This window comes from Solanum dulcamara, chromosome 2 (assembly GCF_947179165.1).
Source record: "Solanum dulcamara chromosome 2, daSolDulc1.2, whole genome shotgun sequence".
Taxonomy (NCBI): Eukaryota; Viridiplantae; Streptophyta; class Magnoliopsida; order Solanales; family Solanaceae; genus Solanum; species Solanum dulcamara.
Genome location: NC_077238.1, coordinates 63,166,387 through 63,173,677, shown reverse-complemented (window position 1 = coordinate 63,173,677; position 7,291 = coordinate 63,166,387).

The following is a 7,291-nucleotide window of genomic DNA, read 5'->3' as shown; positions in this document are numbered from 1 at the left end:
AATCAGAACATACCTATGTTTTTCCTCCTAGCCATCGCGATTTTCTCTCTTGTTCTAGGGTTTATTTTCTGATTTTTGCTGCAGTTTTAAGACCCAAAACTGAGGTATAGTCATAATATACATACATATATGTGGTCCCAAGGTGTGACACGTGTCATCCCCTAAGGGGGACACGTGTCCAGCCCTTATTAGGCTACCGTGTCCATGCAAGCAAGGTGGGGCTGCCGTGTGGCAGTGGGGGCCCACCTCCCCCAAGCAGGTGGGTCACCTACTTGAACCCAAGAAGGTGGGTCACCTGCTTTCTTGAGGTGCTTCCATGTGTCACCCCCTTATTGGATGCCACGCATCGTCTTTTTCCCTTCCTCGTGGGTTTATAGTCTCGTCCTATTTTAAGAGCCTATGTAATCCATGCTACGCAAGCTTGGTATGTACTCAAATAGCTTACATATATAAGGCCTCTAAAGTAGTAGCTTACGTAGGTAAATCAACTCCTACGACTCACTACTCAGCCTCCAATTCCTTCCAGATTCTTGTGACTCTATTTCCAACCTTCTCTACTATGGGGTGTCACATTCTCCCTTTCTTAGAATCGTTGGACAGTGTCATAGATTATCTGGCTCTCATGATAATGTCTGAGGAACTTAAGAGACATTCCAAGTTTAAAAGTGTGGGCTGTAACATGTACGAATGGAGGATATTTTCATGACAGGAGAAAATATTTCGTCAAAGTCTATACTCTTTCTTTGACTAAATCCCTTAACAACCAATCTAGATTTGTACCTGGCTTCAAGCTGTGTTCTTCAACTTTAACTTTGAACTCCCACTTATTATTCAAATCTCTCATGCCCTTAGGCAATTTCACCAACTCATAAGTGTGGTTCTCATGGAAAGATTTCATCTCATCTTGCATCGCTTCAATTCATTGATCCTTATGCTCATCTTCCATGTCCTCCTCATAACACTCCGATTCACCCCCATCAGTGTGTAGCACATACTCTTTAGATGAATAACAAGAGGAAGGAATACATTGTCTTATGGACCTCCTAAGAGGAATATTTGATACATCCACAACTTCATGAGTAGGCGCATCATTAATAACAATATCATTGTTATCATTAACATCAACATGTTGATTTGGGACTTGATTCTGAGCATCACAATGATCATCAAGCCCACCAATGTCGTGCATACTTGTATAGGGAACTTGATCAAGATAGACTATGCCATCAGAACTTGAAAATTCTAGCTTCTCCGCTTTATCAATATTTTCGCTGGTTTGATTCCTCCATGAAGAAGATATCACGGCTTTTCACAAGCTTCTTCTCAATTGGATCATATAGACTGTAACTAAATTCATCAAGGTCATATCCAATGAATATGCACTGCCTTGTCTTGGCATCTAACCTTGGCCTATCATATTTTCGCACATGTACAAAAACATTGCAACCAAATACTCTCAAGTGGTCATAGGAAACATTTTTTAGATACCGAACTCTATTTGGAACATAACTTTGCAAAGAAATAACAGAAGATAAGTTAATAACATGTGTAGTGGTCAATAAGGCCTCACCCTAAAATGAGTTTGACAACTTTGCTTTAGAAAGCAAATATCTAACTCTTTCCATCGAGGTTCTGTTCATCCTCTTAACCAACCCATTAAGCTGAGGAGTCTAAGGAGGAGTTTTCTGGTGTCTAATACCTTGATGCTTGCAGTATTCGTCAAAGGTTCCACAATATTCACCATCATTATACGTATGAATACATTTAAGTTTCTTTCCAGTTTCTCTTTCAACTGAAACATGAAACTGCTTAAAGACACCTAAGACTTGGTCTTTACTCTTCAAGACATAGACCCAAAGATTTCTTGAGCAGTCATCAATGAAAGTAACAATGTAGAGTGCACCACCCAGAGTCCTTGTCTTTATTGGACCACATAAATCAGAGTGCACCAACTCAAGCAACTCTGTCTTTCTTGAAGTTGGGTTAGACTCAAAGGAAACTCTATTTTGTTTTTCTAGCCAAGCAATGTTCACACTTTTCTAATTTAGCACTTTAAAATTTTGACAACAATTTCTTCTTAGACAAAAGATTATGTCCTTTCTCACTAATATGGCTAAGGCTCTTATGCTATTACATTGAAGAGTTATCGCTCTTAACTAAATTCACCATATTGGCACAAGTAGACGTTGTAGTCCAGTATAGACCACAATGTTTCTTACCACAAGCCACAACCAAGGAACCCTTAATGAGTTTTTATTTTCCTCCACCATTGGTACTAACATATCCTTCATCATGTAAAACACCAACAGAAATAAGGTGTAGATGAATATAAGGTGCATGTTTTACATTGTTCAAAACTAGTTTAGTTCCAACACTAGTTTCCAAACAAATTGTACCAACACCAACCACCCTACATACAGTCTCATAACCCATACTCAAGATTCGAAAGTCACTAAGAGTATAGGAAGAGAAAAAGTCCTTCCTTGATGTCACATGAGATGCGGCAGCAATGTCCATAATCTAGCTTGAGTCATCACAACAAATATTTATCATATTTGCATCAAGGATGATAACAAAATCTTCAATGATTACGGTGGCTGGACAATTTTCATTGCCATCTTCTTTATTTTCCTCTTTGTCTTTGTTTTTCCTCTTCAACTTTCGGCAAAATTTCTTTGTGTGCCCTTTCATGCCATAATGATAACACTCAATATCCTTAAGTTTGTCTCTGGATTTGCTTCTATTATGTTCTCTATACTGAGAACCACGACTCTTGTTTCTCCCCCTAGGGCTAGTCACCAAGACATCCAACGAAGAAAAACCTTGAGATTTTCTTCTTATCTCTTCGTTCAAGACACTGTTCTTGGAGAAATCCATAGAGATCACACCATCCGGAGCAGAATTTAATAATGAAGTTCTAAATATTTTCCAAGAGTTAGGTAGGGAACCAAGTAGAAGTAAACCTTAAATTTCATTGTCAAATTTAATGCCAATAGCAAATAATTGGTTCATGATCCCCTAAAAATTATTCAGATGATCTGTCATCGGAGAATCATCATGATATTTTAAACTTAACATCTACTTTATTAAGAACATCTTGTTGTTCTCAGTCTTACGAGCATACAAGCTTTCAAGATGCTCCCATAGGGTATGAGAATGTGTCTCCCCAGAAATACGATTCAACATATTATCGTCAACTAATTTCCTAATAAATCCAAAAAACCCGTATGTGCAACATATTCCACTCTTCATTTGTTTTATTATTAGGCTTTACAGTTGTAAAGAGCGGTTGATAAAAATTCTTGACATAAAGAAGATCTTCCATTTTGCCCTTCCAAATGACATAATTAACACCATTCAAAGTAACCACTCTACTTATGTTGTCTTCTATCATTTTTTTCAAAAACATATAGCTATTGCAAACCAAAATAATTTTTTTCTGATGTGAAAGTTCAGATTGAGCTGCAACCACAAAGCATACTCAGATAAAACCTTACTCTGATACCAATTTGTTGGGAAAACACGAACTAACAAGAAAATATAAATGGTCAAAATAATAAAAATAAAATGGACAAATAATGATATCAAGGATTTCGTGGAAATCCTTTTAAATAACGGAAAAATCACAGGCCAAAAAGAGCAACTGATATCACTATAGTGAAGAATTTAAAACTGGGTAGTCATGAGTACAATATTCAAAGTGATCCCAACACACTCAAAAGGAATAACAATCTTTTGGTTTTTCGTCTTACTAAAATGTCTCTTACATTCTATTTTCTCCACAGACTATTTTTTTTTGGTTTATGGAATCCTCACTTTGCTCTCTAATATTTTTTTTCTCTATCTTGGTGTGTTTAACAAATGAGCAAAAGTGCCCTATTTATAGGAAAAAATTGAGATTTTCAAACTACTAAATCCACATTTTTGACTATCTAATTTTAAATATTTCAACAAAGTAAAAAATATTTGTGTCATGGATGGACCTCTACAACATTCTTCCCAGAACTCCAAGTAGGCCAATCTCAAGTTGATTTCTTAAAAAGGAAATTGTGTTAAAATACTCTTGAAACTGAAGGTAGTATAATATGTTTGATAGTTATTCACAGAGTGTGAAGTAACTTAGGAATCTTATTTTCTTCTTATTCGGTTGCATGTCTTCTCGCCATACCTAACTAAAGTGTGTGTTCCAAAATGAACTCTATTATTGCCTTGTGATTACGGAAACTGCTTTATACCATCTTCTCCATGTGGTTAAGGGACGTTTTACATTCACCCATCCAGTCCTACTTAAGGCAATGTACTTTGTTGAACGAAAACTACTTTATCTTTTCACCTTGTTATTTTTTTGTTCTCTTGCAACTCTTTTACTCATTCTATTATCTGGTAACAGAATTGCCCCTTCCAAGAGGTTTGTGACTCACCTTATTGCCAGACCATTCTACTTACCCTCTGTAGGTCCCTTTTTTATGAAACATTGAGAAGTCACTGCCAATTTTTTAATTTTTTAGCTGGGGTTGGAGGTGGATTGATGCAATTTACAAAACTCATTTTCTGCTCTAACTAGATAACATTAGGACCATTTGTGTCAACAACCAAAGAGGGGTTGACTAGTATAGTTGTGTAGATTTCTATTTGCAGACAATTAGGGAAGCTTCTGAATTGGAGGAGGCTGTGTCTGTCTACCCATATATCTTTCATCTTCATTATCTTAAAAATTTAAATAGAACAGGAACAAAGGTCAAACAAATTATGAAGAAAAAAGAACTGCTCTAACAAACAAAAGGAATAGGTCAAAGTTTGAATTATTTTTCTACAATTGAGACATGCTTGTGCCTGAAACACTACCCCATTAATCTCAGATTTTTTAGTTTCAATCTATTTACTAAAATCCATTTTGTGACTCTAGACTCTTCCACACTTTCCACAGGTGAGAATGATTTCTTCTAGCTGCCTATGTGCTTTGAAATAAAATAATAAACAGTGCTGAGAGCCAGAAGGAACTCTTTAAGATTTTGACTATTTTCACAATGAAAAAACACTTTGAAAGGTATTAAGTTGGTTAAGGGATGAGGAAACCGGATAGCTGCTGGTTCACATAAGAGTAATAACATATTGACACTGGCTAAAACAATTCAGGAAAGCTTAGAGTATTACTACACATTGTTTTCGCGTGGACGTGGTATCCGTTCATATGACATAGCGCTAAGCCGATTAGTACCTATTCGTAGATGATGAACAAAAGTAAATAATGTTTCATAGAAGTAACTATAGCCTCCTGTAAAACTTTTGTTTGCTGTTGACCTATGTTGTGACTCTTGTAATTTTGCAATGTAACTTTTGTGTATTAAAAAATGATGGTTTGTCAATTACTGTATATTGTATTTTTCTGCAGGCTAACAATATTTATAAAACTAATTCAGAGAATCGGTTGCATGCTCAAAGATGATAATGTACAAGTTTATCAGAAGGGTGGTTGTGGAGGTTTCGTTAAGGGAAACTTCTCAGAGCTTTTTAGATCAATCGAGGAATATGAGAAGATGCTTGAAGCCAAACATGTTAATCAAGTAGCTTCTGCTTGAATAAATAAGCATTAGCTTTCAGTGTAACTGATGTCTCTATTATTAATGAAATAAAAAATAGTTTAGGTATATAAGTTTATCTGACGTGCTATTATGTAAAGAGTCAATAAAGTATGGAGGGAAACAAGAATCAAGTAATTTAAGTATAATGTTGATCATAAGTTCTGTAAAATATCCTATTCAGTTTCCTTAATCAATCTCTCTTCTCATTTCCCGGAAAAAAATACAGTTGGTGCCATAAGGACTTAGAGGTCGATTGGAAGGACTCTGGATGTACCATAGAAATCAACTGTTTTACACTCAAGACTACTTAACTGGAAATTTGCCGAGGCAACCAAATCAAAGTTACGACTTAAAATGGGAACCACAATCTTAATTTCGCATTCTCATTGATAAAACACATTCAAATCATTAGTCGTTAAGCATACTACAGAAACTTCTTAAAATTTTATTTTATGCACTTTTTGCAGAAATAAAGGCCATCTATTTTTCTTATGTAAAAGAGTAATATTCTAATCATATTTTTTTTGTGGAATTTCACTCCAATCTAGTATAGTACTATATTTGATTGCGGCCGCTTTATAATTTTTTAGAGGTGTAATTTGGGTATATCAGTGTGTTATATGTCATACTTATATATATTTCTTTAGTATCATCAAAGAACCATAACTCTAATTAGTCTTTAATTCTTGATAACAAATATAATATTATAATTTAATATATAATTCCCCATTTAAAATCGCCAACCAAAATAGTAGTCATTAGTTTGGAATTCATTCGAAAATTATAAAATTCTTTCATCACTCTCTGTGTATTTAATTTTATCCCAACCTTATTGAGTTATTATATTTTGACAGCAAGTACTTTATTTTTATTTGAGGTGTAGTTTAGGGGAAATCAAAATTTTTGTGCCATTATCGGAGAATGAGGTTTAGAGATTAATAGTTTGTAAAAATTCATAAAGTGACTATTATTTTCAAATTTCACTAATTATTATTTTTGTCAAGCGTAGATTTTACCATAATGTATGTCCGATACTAGGAGTCAAGCTCATCTCTTTGTTCCACTTGATTCAGAAATCGAACATACATTTAGGCATCTGAGTTTGAATTTCATAATAGGAGACAAGAATAATCAAAAGGTAGTAGATGAGGTTACTGCTGGATCATCTTCTACATAAATGGGTCATAATGGAGCATTTCACCTCCACTGCTGACTAAAAACACAGACTTCAACATCATTAACACGCTGTTGCATTTACTAGCATGAAAATATTATTTAGTCATCTCCATCTTGAAGATGTACAAAATAATATTTACAAGACTGTGTTGGGGTGTGTCTAGCATATAACCTCCTAAGTATTTCTCAAGAAGGTACATGCTCGAGGTTGTCCCCATTCTCTGACCGAAAAACAACTACATGATTAGGATCTACCGGAGATATCTATCTCTACATGGACAGAGATCAAAGAAGTATTCTTGAAAATGTTCCTTCCTTGAATAAGACATAGTTAACTTCGGGATGAGATTAACAACTTCAGAAAATTTCTAGGTGAAGTACTACATGAATCTTGGCTCAGATGTAAAGTAAATTTGGTTCAATGTCTGAATAGTAAGCTACCAAATGAGGTGTTGCTAGATAGCTTCTACAGATCACGAGATGCAGTCAACAAGTCCATGACCAACAATGTTGCAGAAGCTTAACTGATTGAC